At 43.3% G+C, this 19672-nt stretch overlaps 4 non-coding genes across 4 annotated transcripts; all 4 read right to left on the bottom strand.

Moving 5' to 3' along the window:
- Positions 1-780: 780 nt before the first annotated feature.
- Positions 781-853, bottom strand: TRNAF-GAA (transfer RNA phenylalanine (anticodon GAA)). Its single transcript has one exon. It is a non-coding gene; the product is annotated as a tRNA-Phe (tRNA).
- Positions 854-15476: 14623 nt separating this feature from the next.
- Positions 15477-15559, bottom strand: TRNAL-CAG (transfer RNA leucine (anticodon CAG)). Its single transcript has one exon. It is a non-coding gene; the product is annotated as a tRNA-Leu (tRNA).
- Positions 15560-17740: 2181 nt separating this feature from the next.
- On the bottom strand, positions 17741-17823 carry TRNAL-CAG (transfer RNA leucine (anticodon CAG)). Its single transcript has one exon. It is a non-coding gene; the product is annotated as a tRNA-Leu (tRNA).
- A 1184-nt stretch (positions 17824-19007) lies between these two features.
- On the bottom strand, positions 19008-19080 carry TRNAF-GAA (transfer RNA phenylalanine (anticodon GAA)). The gene has a single exon. It is a non-coding gene; the product is annotated as a tRNA-Phe (tRNA).
- Positions 19081-19672: the final 592 nt, after the last annotated feature.

Below are 19672 nucleotides of genomic sequence, written 5' to 3'. Positions count from 1 at the left end.
GCGCTATTTGCGTTTTGGGAATGCAGATTTTGCAAGAATATTTTGAGGGTGACATTTGCGGAGTTCCAAAAGTTCCAAAACAGCAGAAACCCCTCCAAAGTGATCCCATTTTATAAATTACTCCTCACAATGAATTCATCAACACCAGCAATTACTATTATTGTCCAACAGGTGTTTTCACTCTGCAACATCCAGAATTGCAAATAAGCCAGTTTAGTGCCCAGCTTGCGCTAATGGAGACAAGCACCCCATACATTTTAAATGGGCTCTCCTCGCTACAGAAATGCCAAATCTGTGGATTCTTTGTCTTACCATTAACGTGGAAACCCCTATTTTTAGAATGAAAGATGACGGTCCTGAGTTGGGGCTTGTGTTTTTTGCCTTCCTGGCTTTTTCCCCAAACATCTTTGTTCCTGGCATATTATTTAAGCATATTTGTCTCAGTAATGCCACAGCGATTCATAGTCAAACATAAATGGCTGAAATCATTCAGCTAGTGTCTGATACATGCTGCCCATATTAGCTATCAGGTTTCCTTTAAATCCTCATACAGCTAAGTCAAACTAAAATAAAACAAAGTGATGACGTCCAGAATGAAGGAAAAATTACAAAAAATATTATTTTCCTCAAAAGTTAAAAGTGTTCAGTTCTCAAGTTTCTATCATTTTATTTCCTGTAGATAGTTATAATGATTAGGATTTTTATATTCTCTGTAAACAGTCAGTCCATATGCTTTGTTTATTTTCTGCTTAAAATTTAATGGGTGAAGAATAAAACTTTTGCCAAAACCCAGGATTGAACCAGGGACCTTTAGATCTTCAGTCTAACGCTCTCCCAACTGAGCTATTTCAGCAGGACACATTTAGATTCAGGAATGTTCAACACACTGTAGATGTCACAACTGGATGTATTTAATTTTACTTTGACTTGTTTTTGCAAGATTATCTATATTTGAAAGTCCCGCTATTTTGCGTACATATTTAAGAACTTACATTAATTCTTTGTGAATGAATAGAAAAAACAGCAATTCTGCATTTTTTTTACATTTTCAAATTTACTCAATTCGCCAGGGTAATTCTGACTGTGTCTCTGTAGGACAGGTGATGATTGAGCATAAAACACAATTTGTAAGCATAATGTTGCATCAAACTTTATTTTTTTCTTAGGTGCCAACAATTGGAGTGAAGATAGGAGATGCAAATTTAGAGAAAATATTCTACTGATTGTTAATGTTGAAAGTGAAAACATTTGTCCCAAATTGTGGTGAAACTTTGATGTCAGTATCACATGCGCATTTCAGACTTGTTAAACTATGTTCATCTGCTCTTTTAGCTTTTGTTTATTAAGTACATATATAGTCTATTGATGCCTGAGGTAAAAAAATCTGAAATTAGACTTACTGGTAATTCGGTTTCTAGGAATCTTCCACGACAGCACCTTAGGAGGTTCACTCTCTGCCCTAATAGGGACAGAGAACACATAGAGATGAAATAGTCCCTCCCATTTTCCTATCCATAGTATTTTTCCGATGCCAAAGCAACAACTAACATATGCACAAAGAAACTATTTGATGTTCCCAGAAGTCTTTTTTGAAAGCACAAATTCAGGACATTTAAGATTTGCCTCAAGGACCCCAAGGAATACTGCCAAAGTGCGAACGTTGAGAATTGGTTTTGCTAAGCCCCATCACTTTTAGTTTTCGATTTGAGATTGCCACCAATAGAGCGGACCCCCAACTAATCAGTAACAGGAGTGAAGCTGTACAATTTCTTGAAAGAAAATTCTAATGTCAGAAGTAGAGATGAGCGTTGTTCTACTCGAACTGTTCGCCAATCTCAAATTCGAGCTGTTTTGGGCGGTGTTCGAGTCATTCGGCGAACACGAACAATTTGAGAAAAATTCGGCTGTTCGAGGTTATGTTCGATAACTGTTCGTGCACCAAAATCATAACTGGATTTTTTCTCAGTAATGATGAAAATTAATGTTAATACGCAGTTTGAGTGTACAGCGGGGTGGGGGGAGGGGCAGGGGATGGATCTCTGCAGGAACAATGAAGATCTCCATTTTTTTTTTCTCTTTCCCGCATTTACAGTGGGGAGGTGCAATCTGTCAGCCTATCAGTAGCGCACACACGGAGCGAAGTGCTTTTTTTCACACAAGCAAGGGCATGTGTCATTGGCAGTGTATGTCACATGTCCTTGCCCTATAAGACCAAGCCATTTTCCCCGTCGCCACCATTTTCTCACTGCTGCAGCTGCGTGTTAGACGGCACCGCTGTTGCTGTGTGCGCTATACCTTGTTAATTTCAAGCCAATTTTCGCACAAATCTACAGATAGCTTGGGAGTAGGGAATAGTTGTGATTGCAGTCCTTTTAAGGACTAGGTTACAGCATTTCCTACGACTTTTATCAGGCAGGTCTGTGCTCTTAAATAGATAGATTGTGGGAGTAAAGACTAATTGTAATTGGAGTCCTTTTCAGGACTAGGTTACATCAGTTCCTATCAGTTTTTGCCAGGCAGTTCTGTGCCAGTGCTGTGCAAGTTTTTTTCACAGCATTTGGCTGAATCTAGCAAAGCTAATCCTTTTTGGCCTATTGCAGAGTGTGTTAGTCAGTGGAGTAGCCTATCTGTGTTGCAAGATATACCACCTGTGTATAGAATACCAATTTTTTTACTGCACCTAGTGAAGTAAAATCTTTTGGGCCTAGCATCATTCTATTAGTCCATCTATACTGACCTCCATCAGGTTGCAAATTGAATAAAATTTTTTTCTGCATCTAGCTCTGAAAAAATATTGGGCTTCTAGCTGTGTGTGGGACTTGTTGTATTAGTCCATCTATACTGATCTCCATCAGGTTGCAAACTGAATATATTTTTTTCTGCATCTACCTCTGAAAAAATATTGGGCTTCTAGCTGTGTGTGGGACTTGCTCTATTAATCCATCTTTACAGACCTCCATCAGGTTGCAAACTGAATATATTTTTTTCTGCATCTACCTCTGAAAAAATATTGGGCTTCTAGCTGTGTGTGGGACTTGTTGTAATAGTCCATCTATACTGACCTCCATCAGGTTGCAAACTGAATATATTTTTTTCTGCATCTACCTCTGAAAAAATATTGGGCTTCTAGCTGTGTGTGGGACTTGTTCTATTAATCCATCTATACAGACCTCCATCAGGTTGCAAACTGAATATATTTTTTTCTGCATCTACCTCTGAAAAAATATGCGGCCTTCTAGCAGTGTGTGGGACTTTCTCTATTAGTCCATCTATACTGACCTCCATCAGGTTGCAAACTGAATATAATTTTTTTCTGCATCTAGCTCTGAAAAAATATTTGGCCTTCTAGCAGTGTGTGGGACTTTCTCTATTAGTCCATCTATACTGACCTCCATCAGGTTGCAAATTAAAAATAATTTTTATCTGCATCTACAGTACCTCTGAAAAAATATTTGGGCTTCTAGCTGTGTGTGGGACTTGTTCTATTAGTCCATCTATACTGACCTCCATCAGGTTGCAAATTGAATATAATTTTTATCTGCATCTAGCTCTGAAAAAATATTTGGCCTTCTAGCAGTGTGTTGGACTTTCTCTATTAGTCCATCTATACTGACCTCCATCAGGTTGCAAATTGAATATAATTTTTATCTGCATCTAGCTCTGAAAAAATATTTGGCCTTCTAGCAGTGTGTGGGACTTTCTCTATTAGTCCTTCTATACTGACCTCCATGAGGTTGCAAATTAAAAATGATTTTTATCTGCATCTACCGCTGAAAAAATATTTGGGCTTCTAGCTGTGTGTGGGACTTGTTCTATTACTCCATCTATACTGACCTCCATCAGGTTGCAAACTGAATATATTTTTTTCTGCATCTACCTCTGAAAAAATATTGGGCTTCTAGCTGTGTGTGGGACTTGTTGTATTAATCCATCTATACTGACCTCCATCAGGTTGCAAATTAATAATAATTTTTATCTGCATCTACAGTACCTCTGAAAAAATATTTAGGCTTCTAGCTGTGTGTGGGACTTGTTCTATTAGTCCATCTATACTGACCTCCATCAGGTTGCAAATTGAATATAATTTTTATCTGCATCTAGCTCTGAAAAAATATTTGGCCTTCTAGCAGTGTGTGGGACTTTCTCTATTAGTCCATCTATACTGACCTCCATCAGGTTGCAAATTAAAAGTAATTTTTATCTGCATCTAGCTCTGAAAAAATATTTGGCCTTCTAGCAGTGTGTGGGACTTTCTCTATTAGTCCATCTATACTGACCTCCATCAGGTTGCAAATTAAAAATAATTTTTATCTGCATCTACAGTACCTCTGAAAAAATATTTGGGCTTCTAGCTGTGTGTGGGACTTGTTCTATTAGTCCATCTATACTGACCTCCATCAGGTTGCAAATTGAATATAATTTTTATCTGCATCTAGCTCTGAAAAAATATGTGGCCTTCTAGCAGTGTGTGGGACTTTCTCTATTAGTCCATCTATACTGACCTCCATCAGGTTGCAAATTAAATATAATTTTTATCTGCATCTACCTCTGAAAAAATATTTGGGCTTCTAGCTGTGTGTGGGACTTGTTCTATTACTCCATCTATACTGACCTCCATCAGGTTGCAAACTGAATATATTTTTTTCTGCATCTACCTCTGAAAAAATATTGGGCTTCTAGCTGTGTGTGGGACTTGTTGTATTAGTCCATCTATACTGACCTCCATCAGGTTGCAAATTAAAAATAATTTTTATCTGCATCTACAGTACCTCTGAAAAAATATTTGGGCTTCTAGCTGTGTGTGGGACTTGTTCCATTAGTCCATCTATACTGACCTCCATCAGGTTGCAAATTGAATATAATTTTTATCTGCATCTAGCTCTGAAAAAATATTTGGCCTACTAGCAGTGTGTGGGACTTTCTCTATTAGTCCATCTATACTGACCTCCATCAGGTTGCAAATTAAAAATAATTTTTATCTGCATCTAGCTCTGAAAAAATATTTGGCCTTCTAGCAGTGTGTGGGACTTTCTCTATTAGTCCATCTATACTGACCTCCATAAGGTTGCAAACTGAATATAATTTTTTTCTGCATCTACCTCTGAAAAAATATTTGGGCTTCTAGCAGTGTGTGGGACTTGTTCTATTAGTACATCTATACTGACCTCCATCAGGTTGCAAATTTAATATAATTTTTTTCTGCATCTAGCTCTGAAAAAATGTTTGGCCTTCTAGCAGTGTGTGGGACTTGTTCTATTAGTCCATCTATACTGACCTCCATAAGGTTGCAAACTGAATATAATTTTTTTCTGCATCTACCTTTGAAAAAATATTTGGCCTTGTAGCTGTGTGTGGGACTTGTTCTATTAGTCCATCTATACTGACCTACATAAGGTTGCAAACTGAATATAATTTTTTTCTGCATCTAGCACTCTAAAAATATTTGGCCTTCTAGCAGTGTGTTGGACTTGTTCTATTAGTCATCTATACTGACCTCCATCAGGTTGCAAATTCAAAATAATTTTTTGTCTGCATCTACCTCTGAAAAAATATTTGGCCTTCTAGCAGTGTGTGGGACTTGTCCTATTAGTCCATCTATACTGACCTCCATCAGGTTGCAAACTGAATATAATTTTTTTCTGCATCTAACTCTGAAAAAATATTTGGCCTTCTAGCAGTGTGTGGGTCTCATTGTATTAGGCCATCTATACCAAGCTCCACCAGCTTTTCAATTAATAATAATTTTTCGCTGCATCTAGCCCTGAAAATAATTTTTCTTCCCAATTGTGGTAGCAATAGAAATATGGGGCACGCTCCTGGCTTACAAAAATATACGCTTCATAACAAAAAACACCAGCTTAGCGCACTGCATTAATAAGATGGCATCATCGTCTCTCCCAGTGCTAGGCCTACTACCCAGGCTAGCATTCCTGTGCCTAAAACACAATTTATGGGTCCGCGCTAGCCACTATGCTGAGGGGTCTAAAGCTGCTGCTAACGCTTTATAACAATTCAATTGGCAGATTTTCACAGAGCTCTTCCACAATGCCCACCCATCGGGACAACAGTTGCCCACCTTCCCTATGGGATCTAGTGGCGAATAGTTGATGCCATTAATCAGAGCGTCAGTTGACCCGTCGACGTGGCAAGCATACGGTAAGGCATGGGAAGAGTGGACACGACTAGTAGCAGGCAGACGGGTTGACCAATGTGAACAAGCCAGATCACAAGTCACCATAGAATTTCTCCACCAGCTAATGATGAGGGGCATATCAGGGGCGTCAGCGCAGCGGTGTCTGACCGGAGTAGCATTTCACTTCCAACTACTGAATTGGGGAGATGTGACAAAGATTCATCATCAGACAATCCATAAAAGGGTGGAAAAGGGGTCAGCCAAGTCAGGAGTGTAGACGTCCCGTCCCGTGTCACTAAAACTGATTTCTCACATCATATCCCTAACACCATTAACATGACACTCACAATTTGAAGCAACACTACTGTCTACTGCATTTGTGATCGCCTTCTTCGGGGCGCTATGCATAAGCGAATTAGTCCCTCAATCCAAAATTAGCACCAATGGAGGCTTATTACACCAGGACGTAGTCATAGGCAATAATGCAATACGTCTACGCATACACAAATCGAAAATGGTTCCAGCGGGCAGGGGCACTTGGGTACTTCTACAACCCACAAACGGTACACTGATTCGGGTAACAATAGTAAAACCATATCTAACCATCAGATCACAAAGTAATTTGTTCCTATCACACATTGATGGGACGCCATTATCAAGATACCAGTTCCAAGCTATATTTAATAAATGCATAACATCGGCAGGGAACCACCCCAAAGATTACGGGACACACTCATTCCGCATAGGCGCGGCCACAGAAGCAGCAAGAGCAGGACTGTCAGAAACGGAAGTTCAGAGGATAGAGAGATGGTGATCCACGTGTTTGGCAAGATACATAAGACCAGACTTGTTATCCTAACGTGGTTTGTTTCTTTTACAGGTGACGCTAAGCCAACAGTGTGGGTGATAGGCCACTCGTATATATACTGGGCAGATTAAAGGGCGAAAGTCCGCCCAGGCGGGAGGAAATTAGAGTTTCATAACACATATTTCAACTGGAGAGGTATTAAAGGCCTGCTATGGCCATAGGTACTAATGGAGGTAATCAAGGTAGGGAGAGAGGCAAGATGTCTGGTCATCCTAGTTATACAGGCCGGGGGAAACAACCTAGGTCATCACAAGAGCGCATAACTAATGGCAATAATGAAACTAGACACTGAGCGCTTCAGAGAATTTTTCACAAAACTAGCTATAGTATGGTCAGAGATTGTGCCGATAGCGGTATGGCAAGGTGCGCGAGACATCATGGCCATCGAACGGACATGGCGGGTAATAAATATTCGGATGGCAAAATTTAGAAGAGACAGAGGCGGTGTAGTGGTACGACACCGACAACTGGAAGGAGATAAAGCAGGCCTCATACGGCCCGACGGTGTTCACTTAATGGATATTGGACTGAACATATTCCTGTCAGGACTCCAGGACGGAGTGGAACAAGCGTTAAGAGTGATGGGTGGGGGTCAGAGTCCTGCATACGAGTACGCAGGATCCTCCGTGGCCTGGAAATAGAAAGGACATGTTGGAGAGTTACACTTGTTGGCCAAGTTGCCGGAGTGGAGACCCAGGGCATGCTGCAACAAGCTGAATTATTTTAGAAATAAAATGTCTTTCTAATGGAATGAGTATAAAGAGTTAATAAAGCTGTGACCGATCCTCACCCATCCAGTTGTAAGAGTTACATTATTGTATTGTCAAGGAAAGGGGGGCGGTAGGGGGGCTGAGCGTCTGGGTTTGGTTGGGGGTCCCCACAGTCTGCCTAGGCTAGATGCATTTAAAAATTCTTATTAGATACACAGGCGGTGCAGCTTGCTTCGCAGCTGGGCTACTACGCCCAAAGTATTGCCTAGGCTAGATGCAGTTAAAAATTCTACGCTGACTAGCAGACACTGAAGATTTGGAGCAGACCTCTGAGTAAACAGCTCTTCAGACTCAATCATCTGTGTTACCCCAAGCCATAGTGTATGTAGTTTCTTACAGTTAAAAGGGGGGGGGGGAGCGACCCAACCCACCTGGAATTGACGATGCCAACGTCACGTAAGACACAGCAAGGGGACTCCAAAAAGAGTTTCCATTTTTTCCCAAAATTGTGGCACAGACACCACTTAACCCTAGAACGCATACCTGGGGCCTCGCAGTCCCGCCCTGTTAATTGTTTTCTATTTTCTGCAAGATTACTTTAGTTAGAATTTTGAAACTGTAGGTATTCTTCACGTATATAGTTGTTTGTCATTTTAGTTTGAGTTATTCAATGTTATTTGCACACGGGCCTAAAAGGCCCCAGGTATATGAAAGTGTAGATTTTTATGGTCATGCGTTCTAGGGTTAAGTGGCATCAATTGCCCCACAGTTGCTTAAAACGGATGGTGAGGTGATATTACCAAATCCTCAAGCTTTTAGCCTCCCAAGGATAACACAGGATTAGAAAAGTCCTTGCGAATCCATGATTTGTTCATCTTTATGAACGTGAGTCTGTCTACATTCTCAGTGGACAGCCGCGTGCGCTTATCTGTCAGCACACCATCAGCAGCGCTGAACACACGTTCAGAGAGAACACTGACTGCAGGGCATGACAAGATCTCCAAGGCGTGAGTGGCGAGCTCCGGCCATTTTTCCAGATTGGAATACCAAAATGAGCAAGGGTCCAGTGACACAGTCATGGCTTCGATGTTCACTTGGAGATACTCCTGCACCATCCTCTCTAGGCATTGACTATGTGTCAGACTTCTTGTCTCCTGTGGCCTTGCAAAGGATGGTCTAAAAAAGTGGTGAAACGATTTCACAAAATTGCTGTTACCAGCAGATACTGTGTTACTGTTACGGTTTGAGTGATGAAGACTCGACAGTCCCGCGGTTGGCAAGTTAGAACTTTGAGATTCACTTCATGCACCACTGGTGTTTTGTGGAAAAGCACATGTAAGATTCTGCAACAGCGTCTGCAGATACTCCTGCATGCGTCAATCCCTTTTTATGGCAGGAACTATTTCGGCAAATTTACTTTTGTACCGGGGATCTAAGAGTGTGGCAACCCAGTAGTCGAGATTACTTCGAATTCTGCAATCTGAGGGTCATGTTGCAGGTAGTGCAGCAAGAAGGCACTCATGTGTCTTGCGCATCCAGGAGGACCAAGTCCTTGTTGTGTTGGTAGCGAGGTAAGAATCATACTTCTTTCCTCTGCCCTCTCCCCCCAACCTCTCACAACAGAAATGTGATCAAGGTCTCCCTCATCTGATGAGTCTTCCATGCCCATCGCCAGTTCATCCTCCACTTCTTCCTCGGCTCCTGCACCTTCCTCAACAGTTTGGCTGCTACCATGCGCCCTGTTTAATCCCTCTCCCCCACCCTCCCATGCCTGCCTCCTTGGTGCTGCCAACCGTCTGGACCTTGGAGATGTTATCCCTTCCGCATACGACTCCTCCTCTACTTCCTCCACCTCCTCTTGTCCGACCACCTGACTCTGAATTCTGTTTAATGTGTGCTCCAGCATGTAAATCACCGGAATAGTTATGCTGATAATGGCATCGTCGTCAGCACTAAACATCTTCGTCGCCATTTCAAAACTGTGCAGAAAGGTGTGTGGCGCCCCTGAGGGTGCAGTCACCACAGAGTTACTGCATCTCACCCAGAGGTGTGGTATTTCACCCTCAGGTAAGGAAGGCGTATGGCTCGGGACCCTAACACCTGCATCCAACACATACCCGCAGTGGGGTTAGGGCGAGATTGCTCCTAAGGGAGAGCACAGTCCCAGGTCCCTAGCTGGTGGGAGGATCCTATGTAGTGGGTGCTTAGGGGAGCAGCTTAGGGGAGCACATGACAGGGAGAGTATAAATAGGAAGCCATCTTAGAAAGAGCAAGCCAGTCAGAGGAGGAAAAGTGACAGGAGCAGAGGCTCGGCATGAGTTCTGCTCCGGAGGCGGGCCTAGCCTGGGAGGCCCAGGACTGAAGGAGAGAAGAGAGGAGTGGGAGCAGGAAGGCTCCAGGAACCGAAGGGACCCTAGGGCTACGGGCCATGCAGAAGGCCACCTGTACTCCCGCTGCTACCAGGAGGTAGAGGGGTCAGGCCAGATAAGGGGAACCGGTCCCTCAACTAGAGGAGAAACAGCAAGGCTTAACTAGAAACCAGAGGCTGCAGCATTTCATGTACTGCAGGCAAAAGACCACACCAGTCTCACTAAGAAGGTAGCCACATAGGACCCAGGGGACGGAACACAAGTCGCCCGCCAAGGCCCGAGGATACCGGATATAAGTGACACTGGGTGTGAGGTGCAGGGAGAAGGCCAGAGAAAGGACACACAGAAGGGGGTCCTGCTAAGTACTCCGGAGCTATCTGGGGGTGGACTGAGCCCCTCACTGAGTACGCACAGCACGACGGGTGAGATAGCTCTGGTACCTGTAATCTGGACTGCAACAACTGTGAGTAAAGATCTTGGGACTGCATCACACGGACTCTGTGTTCATTACTGACTCCCTGCACTACAACCACCATCATCCACCCACACTGCCCTGAAGCTACACTCTTCCTGTGGTGAGTAATAATACCATTGCAGCAAAACCACCAGCTTCAGAGGACTGTTCCGCAGCGGCGGCCCCTTTGGCCGCACTCCACAGGTGGCGTAGTCGGACATTATAAAATCCATATATACAAATTACCGTTGGATTGACCGCCCTGGGTCACGGACCGGGTCACCGCCACAGTGACTACAACCCCCAGCGTCTACCGGCCCGGCTCCGGGTACCCCATGGCCCAGGGGGCGCGTCAACTTCATAGGTCCCTGATCTGAGACCACTCCTGCTGTGTGATTTGCCCCACCTCTGGATCTCGTTGGCCCAGGCTATACGTCAGAAACTATTGCACCAGGGCTTGTCGGTGCTGCCACAGTCGCTGCAACATGTGCAGAGTTGAATTCCACCATGTCGGCACATCGCATTTCAGCCGGTGAACTGGCAGGCCCAACGACTTCTGTAGAGATGTAAGTCATTGAGCTGCGGGATGCGAACGGCGGAAGTGAGCACACAGCGACCGAGCCCTCTGCAGAAGGCCATCTATTCCGGGATAGTTGGCTAAAGATTTATGGACAACCAGGTTCAACACGTGAGCCATACAAGGCACGTGTGTAACATTGCCCCGGCGAAGGGCCGCACCCAGGTTTGCAGCATTGTCGCACACGGCCTTCCCTGGTTTCAGGTCCAGTGGAGACAACCATTCATGAAACTGGGTCTCCAGAGCTGACCACAAGTCCTCAGCTGTGTGACTCACATTTCCCAGACATTTCAAAGTAAACACTGATGCCATTGAGGCCTGCTGCCAGCATAGTAAGGAGGTGCGCAGTTAGAAAGCAGGTGGCATTACCAGACAGGCTTTGGGTGCAGGTGGAGGACCGAGAGGAGGTTGAGGAGGCAGAAGCAGTGGAGGAACTTCTAGATAAAGAGGATTGACGTACAACTCGCGGGGACGGCAAGACTTGGACAGCAGCCCCTTGTCCTGCTGTCACCATAGTTACCCAGTGCACTGTCAGCGACATGTAACGCCCCTGTCCATGCCTACTCGTCCAAGTGTCTGTGGTGAAATGCACCCTGTCACACACAGAGTTTCTCAAAGAAGCGTTGATGTTGTGTGCGACATGCTGGTGGAGCGCAGGCACACCTTTCTTTGAGAAGTAGTGCCGACTGGGCATCTGGTACTGGGGCACTGCGACGGACATAAGGTCTCAAAAATCCACTGTGTCCTCCAGGCGGAAAGGCATCATTTCTGTAGCCAACAGCTTGCAGATGGTGAAATTCAACCTCTTAGCTTTCTCATGGCTAGGAGGAAATGGTCTTTTACTTGTCCACATCTGAGGGACCGAGGGCTGGCTGTTGTGCTTTGACGGGGTTGAGTAGGGTGTCCCTGGCAAACTGCCGGTCTGTGAGGAAGATGCAGGCGGACATGTTAGGTTGCCTTGATCCAAAGGTGGTGCTCTCGATGTCAGAGAGCTCTCAACACCAGCAGGTGTTTCCACTTCCCAATGAACTGACGACCTGCCAATCACACTGGCTGTTGCAGGTAAAGAGGTGGCAGGTCTGCGTCCAAAAACATGTGTGACTGCTGTCCCCCCAGTCACAGAGGATGAAGAGGCCGCGGATGCAAAAGATGGGGCAGACGGTGGTTGGCCCAGCCTGCTAGGCCGCATTGTAGCACAGTGAGCTTCCCACTGCAACTTATGCTTCATATCCATGTGACGGTACATGCATGAAGTACTCAAACTATGGATTTTTTGGCCTCTACTTAGCTTTTGGTGACAAATATTACAGATAACACGAGTTGGGTCATCCTTATCGATCTGAATAAATGCCCAGGCTATGCAAGGCTTAGAGCCCATGCGACCTGAAGAGCCACTACGACTTGTGGTCAGAGGCGGAGTTGTGGTTGAGGATGCAGTTGTTGACGTGCTTCCAGTACTCCGTCTCTGTCCAGGAAGGCGCAACCTAAGCTCGTCGTCAATAGCATCTGTGACGCCTCGCTGCGCTTGGTATCACAGATCCTAGAAGAGTGTATTGATGGAATCCTCCACAAGAGGCCCCCATAAACATTCACACATCTCCACCTTCCACCTCAGACCAGCAAAGGGAGCCCGTTAGGGATATAAATAGGGAAGGTGGAGCTAGGCAGTTCAGTGCCTCTGAAGAGTTCCTGCAGTAGAGAAGCCTAAGAGAGGTCAGTCTGCAGTGGATCTCAGTCTAGTCTAGAGAACTCAGTTAATAGTTCAGCAGTGGAGCACGAGGCTCCTGCTAGCTAGATTCAGGGAGCCCAGATAGAGCTTAAGGTGTGTCGGCGTCATAAGATCGGTGAAGCGCGGCAAGCTGCCGTTAGTGTGTATAGCCTATTGAGGGCCCGAGTAGGCCGAAGGCGAGTGGCGAGTTAGTACATAAGGGGCAGAGGAGCTTAACCAGCTCACCCCGAAGCATTTACCGGACACCGGATCCGAGCTTACCGGGATCTCTATGACCCAGTAAGGCATAACCGGAATCCCTGGAGAACTACAAGTCCCAGGATCGCTAAGGTGCTGATACGTAACAGAGCCAGGAGACGCTTAGGCCCCGCATACTGTGAGCGTGAACTTCAAGAGAAGGCCCTACCACAAGGTCAGCCAGCGCAGGACAGAGAAAAAGTTAGGCCTAGCTCCAGGCAGGTCAGAAACTTACTGCGCAGAGGCAAGAAACAGCAGGCCCTACTCCCGCTCATTGGGGAGGATCCTGATATGCATCCTTCACCCTACAGTGCTCCAGGATGTGCCTGAATTTCCTCCAGTAAAAGGTACTGAAGTGACTACCGTCTCCGTTTCCGTTCTTGCTCTGACCCAGCTGGGTCTCGCCTGTCCTGCATTCCCCCTGCATACGCTGCCCTGAGACCTAGCTCCACCTGTGGGGAGCTATACCATCGAGCTGCCTTATCACGGGCCTCAGTGGACTGCTGCAGCGCTGATGCTTCTCACCACATACCACAGGTGGTGTCACAAACTCTTATAAAATTAACAATTATCCACCCTTTTAAAGAGTGACCCCAAGGTACGGGCCAGGGAACCGACCACCGCGACATCCCAAAGGCCAGGCAAAGGCCCGGGTGACCTCATCGACTGGCTGACTGTGGGTTGACAGTAAGTGGGATCTCCAACCTTGTCATCATCACCCTGTGTGTTATCACACCCGTCGTCCTCAAAGCCAACCTCTTCCTGCCCTGACCGAAAAGTCAAGTTGTCGCTCCAATCAGGTATTTGAGTCTCATCATCGTCTTCATCATTGTCTCCACCAACAGGAGTTACAGTTTGGGAACGAGGGTCTACATTATGCTCAGAACCTTCTTCATCTGGTCCTGGATCCGACTTATAAAGATTCTGGGCATCAGTGCAGATCATTTCCTCGTCTGGATTAACAGAAGCTCTGGAGCAGACCTCCGTTTCCCAGGCTATAGTATGAGAAAACAGCTGTGCAGACTCAACCATCTGTGTTACCCCATACTCAGACGGGCAGCTGGAGACTTGGGAGCTGTGAGGAAGCAAGTGCGATTGGGGTGACACCTCTGAGGACTGGAGTATTTGTGATGTTGAAGTTGAGGTGGAGGAGAGCCCACTTGAAGGAGAACTTGATATCCGCTGAAGCACCTGCTGTTTTTGTGCCTCATCTGGAATTTGTAGCGATGGGCGTGTCCGTAACAAAGGGATCTTATCACATTGTCCACGAAAAGAAGTCGACAAGTTAGTTTGGCTGGAAGATGGTCTTTCTTCTGCAGATGTTACTCCCCCCCCACCGCGGGGGGCTCGACCCACCAGCGGACAGGCACCAGTATTAGGAGAGGGGGGCTGGCCGTCAGGGTCCACCGCGGCTCTGGCACAAACCCGGCGACACGGAGGTGGCACGGGCAGGAACGGACTGGCCGTGTCGGCTTCTCACTTTTTGGATTTCAGAAGGGCATGACATGCCTATATCTGTGTCTCCCCCTCCTTTTACTCCTCCACCTCTTTTATTTTCGCATGACTATATGTACTTGTCACTTTTCCATGTGTTAGTTATGTCTTCTGAGCAGTTTGTCAGCTTTTGGACACCTTTGAAGGTGTTTTCTATGTGTTTCTATGTGTTTTTGTTTGCCTGCCATTGGTTTTAACGGTGTTCGAAGGTGTTCGACGAACAGTTCGACGAACAGTTCGGCGAACACACGGGTGTTCGACGAACCGAACCGAACTCGAACACTACGGGGGTGGCTCAACACTAGATAGGAGATGCAAATTTAGAGAAAATATTCTACTGATTGTTAATGTTGAAAGTGAAAACATTTGTCCCAAAATGTGGTGAAACTTTGATGTCAGTATCACATGCGCATTTCAGACTTGTTAAACTATGTTCATCTGCTCTTTTAGCTTTTGTTTATTAAGTATATTTATAGTCTATTGATGCCTGAGGTAAAAAAATCTGAAATTAGACTTACTGGTAATTCGGTTTCTAGGAATCTTCCACGACAGCACCTTAGGAGGTTCACTCTCTGCCCTAATAGGGACAGAGAACAAATAGAGATGAAATAGTCCCTCCCATTTTCCTATCCACAGTATTTTTCTGATGCCAAAGCAACAACTAACATACGCACAAAGAAACTATTTGATGTTCCCAGAAGTCTTTTTTGAAAGCACAAATTCAGGACATTTAAGATTTGCCTCAAGGACCCCCAGGGATACTGCCAAAGTGCCAACGTTGAGAATTGGTTTTGCTAAGCCCCATCACTTTTAGTTTTCAATTTGAGATTGCCACCAATAGAGCGGACCCCCAACTAATCAGTAACAGGAGTGAAGCTGTACAATTTCTTGAAAGAAAATGCTAATGTCAGAAGTGGGATTCGAACCCACACCTCCAGGAGACACTGCGACCTGAACGCAGCGCCTTAGACCGCTCAGCCATCCTGACTTCTTTTGGCTTTTGTAATTTAACTATTTCTAAGCTAAGCAGTAGAAAGATGAGCATTACTTGTGATGAAAGGAAATATACCATGATTTCTTTTATTTTAATATTGATTTGTAACCTATTAGTTACAGCCAATTTTGAGCTTTATGACCAAGCACCGTTTTTTAAATCTGACATGTATCAATTTATGTGGCAATAACACTGGAATGCTTAACATATCCCCGTAATTCTGATAGTGTTATTTTGTAACACATTGTGCTTTATATTAATTTTAAATTTAGATCAATATATATTTAGTTTTTCTTGTGAAAATATCTAAAGTTGCACAATTTCATTGAAATGTGGTGATGCCCCATATGTCTTCAGAAACTACTGTTTGGTCACACAGCAGGGCTTTGAAAGTAAGAGCGCTATTTGGGTTTTGAGAATGCAGATTTTGCAAGAATATTTTGAGGGTGACATTTGCGGAGTTCCAAAAGTATCAAAACAGCAGAAACCCCTCCAAAGTGATCCCATTTTATAAATTACTCCTCACAATGAATTCATCAACACCAGCAATTACTATTATTGTCCAACAGGTGTTTTCACTCTGCAACATCAAGAATTGCAAATAAGCCAGTTTAGTGCCAAGCTTGCGCTTATGGAGACAAGCACCCCATACATTTTAAGTGGGCTCTCCTCGCTGGAGAAATGCCAAATCTGTGGATTCTTTGTCTTACCATTAACGTAGAAACCCCTATTTTTAGAATGAAAGATGACGGTCCTGAGTTGGGGCTTGTGTTTTTTGCCTTCCTGGCTTTTTCCCCAAACAGCTTTGTTCCTGGCATATTTTTGAAGCATATTTGTCTCAGTAATGCCACAGCGATTCATAGTCAAACATAAATGGCTGAAATCATTCAGCTAGTGTCTGATACATGCTGCCTGTATTAGCTATCAGGTTTCCTTTAAATCCTCATACAGCTAAGTCAAACTAAAATAAAACAAAGTGATGACGCCCAGAATGAAGGAAAAATTACAAAAAATATTATTTTCCTCAAAAGTTAAAAGTGCTCAGTTCTCAAGTTTCTATCATTTTATTTCCTGTAGATAGTTATAATGATTAGGATTTTTACATTCTCTGTAAACAGTCAGTCCATATGCTTTGTTTATTTTCTGCTTAAAATTTAATGGGTGAAGAAAAAAACTTTTGCCGAAACCCGGGACTTTTAGATCTTCAGTCTAACGCTCTCCCAACTGAGCTATTTCGGCAGGACACATTTAGATTCAGGAATGTTCAACACACTGTAGATGTCACAACTGGATGTATTTATTTTTACTTTGACTTGCTTTTGCAAGATTATCTATATTTGAAAGTCCCGCTATTTTGCGTACATATTTAAGAACTTACATTAATTCTTTGTGAATGAATAGAAAAAAACAGCAATTCTGCATTTTTTTTACATTTTCAAATTTACTCAATTCGCCAGGGTAATTCTGACTGTGTCTCTGTAGGACAGGTGATGATTGAGCATAAAATACAGTTTGTAAGCATAATGTTGCATCAAGCTTTATTTTTTTCTTAGGTGCAAACAATTGGAGTGAAGAAAGGAGATGCAAATTTAGAGAAAATATTCTACTGATTGTTAATGTTGAAAGTGAAAACATTTGTCCCAAATTGTGGTGAAACTTGAATGTCAGTATCACATGCGCATTTCAGACTTGTTAAACTATGTTCATCTGCTCTTTTAGCTTTTGTTTATTAAGTATATATATAGTCTATTGATGCCTTGAGGTAAAAAAATCTGAAATTAGACTTACTGGTAATTCGGTTTCTAGGAATCTTCCACGACAGCACCTTAGGAGGTTCACTCTCTGCCCTAATAGGGACAGAGAACACATAGAGATGAAATAGTCCCTCCCATTTTCCTATCCACAGTATTTTTCCGATGCCAAAGCAACAACTAACATATGCACAAAGAAACTATTTGATGTTCCCAGAAGTCTTTTGTGAAAGCACAAATTCAGGACATTTAAGATTTGCCTCAAGGACCCCAAGGAATACTGCCAAAGTGCCAACGTTGAGAATTGGTTTTGCTAAGCCCCATCACTTTTAGTTTTCGATTTGAGATTGCCACCAATAGAGCGGACCCCCAACTAATCAGTAACAGGAGTGAAGCTGTACAATTTCTTGAAATAAAATTCTAATGTCAGAAGTGAGATTCGAACCCACGCCTCCAGGAGAGACTGCAACCTGAACGCAGCGCCTTAGACCGCTCGGCCATCCTGACTTCTTCTGGCTTTTTTAATTTAACTCTTTCTAAGCTAAGCAGTAGAAAGATGAGCATTACTTGTGATGAAAGGAAATATGCCATGATTTCTTTTATTTTAATATTGATTTGTAACCTATTAGTTACAGCCAATTTTGAGCTTCATGACCAAGCACCATTTTTTAAATCTGACATGTATCAATTTATGTGGCAATAACACTGGAATGCTTAACATATCCCCATGATTCTGATAGTGTTATTTTGTAACACATTGTACTTTATATTAATGGTAAATTTAGGTCAATATATATTTAGTTTTTCTTGTGAAAATATCTAAAGTTGCACAATTTCATTGAAATGCGGTGATGCCCCATATGTCTTCAGAAAATACTGTTTGGTCACACAGCAGGGCTTTGAAAGTAAGAGCGATATTTGGGTTTTGGGAATGCAGATTTTGCAAGAATATTTTGAGGGTGACATTTGCGGAGTTCCAAAATAACCAAAACAGCAGAAACCCCTCCAAAGTGATCCCATTTTATAAATTACTCCTCACAATGAATTCATCAACGCCAGCAATTACTATTATTGTCCAACAGGTGTTTTCACTCTGCAACATCCAGAATTGTAAATAAGCCAGTTTAGTGCCCAGCTTGCGCTTATGGAGACAAGCACCCCATACATTTTAAGTGGGCTCTCCTCGCTAGAGAAATGCCAAATCTGTGGATTCTTTGTCTTACCATTAACGTGGAAACCCCTATTTTTAGAATGAAATATGACGGTCCTGAGTTGGGGCTTGTGTTTTTTGCCTTCCTGGCTTTTTCCCCAAACAGCTTTGTTCCTGGCATATTTTTGAAGCATATTTGTCTCAGTAATGCCACAGCGATTCATAGTCAAACATAAATGGCTGAAATCATTCAGCTAGTGTCTGATACATGCTGCCTGTATTAGCTATCAGGTTTCCTTTAAATCCTCATACAGCTAAGTCAAACTAAAATAAAACAAAGTGATGACGTCCAGAATGAAGGAAAAATTACAAAAAATATTATTTTCCTCAAAAGTTAAAAGTGCTCAGTTCTCAAGTTTCTATCATTTTATTTCCTGTAGATAGTTATAATGATTAGGATTTTTACATTCTCTGTGAACAGCCAGTCCATATGCTTTGTTTATTTTCTGCTTAAAATTTAATGGGTGAAGAAAAAAACTTTTGCCGAAACCTGGGATTGAAACAGGGACCTTTAGATCTTCAGTCTAACGCTCTCCCAACTGAGCTATTTCGGCAGGACACACTTAGATTCAGGAATGTTCAACACACTGTAGATGTCACAACTGGATGTATTTATTTTTACTTTGACTTGTTTTTGCAAGATTATCTATATTTGAATGTCCCGCTATTTTGCGTACATATTTAAGAACTTACATTAATTCTTTGTGAATGAATAGAAAAAACAGCAATTCTGCATTTTTTTTACATTTTCAAATTTACTCAATTCACCAGGGTAATTCTGACTGTGTCTCTGTAGGACAGGTGATGATTGAGCATAAAACACAATTTGTAAGCATAATGTTGCATCAAGCTTTATTTTTTTCTTAGGTGCAAACAATTGGAGTGAAGATTAGAGATGAGCGTTGTTCTACTCGAACTGTTCGCCAATCTCAAATTCGAGCTGTTTTGGGCGGTGTTCGAGCCGTTCTGCGAACACGAACAATTTGATAAAAATTCGGCTGTTCGAGGTTATGTTCGATAACTGTTCGTGCACCAAAATCATAACTGGATTTTTTCTCAGTAATGATGAAAATTAATGTTAATACGCAGTTTGAGTGTACAGCGGGGTGGGGGGAGGGGCAAGGGATGGATCTCTGCAGGAACAAT

Source organism: Phyllobates terribilis, unplaced genomic scaffold, assembly GCF_046119375.1.
Source record: "Phyllobates terribilis strain yellow unplaced genomic scaffold, ASM4611937v1 Scaffold_65__1_contigs__length_7625178, whole genome shotgun sequence".
Classification (NCBI taxonomy): Eukaryota; Metazoa; Chordata; class Amphibia; order Anura; family Dendrobatidae; genus Phyllobates; species Phyllobates terribilis.
Note: the sequence above shows the minus strand (reverse complement) of the source record. Positions and strands in the feature narration are given on the sequence as shown.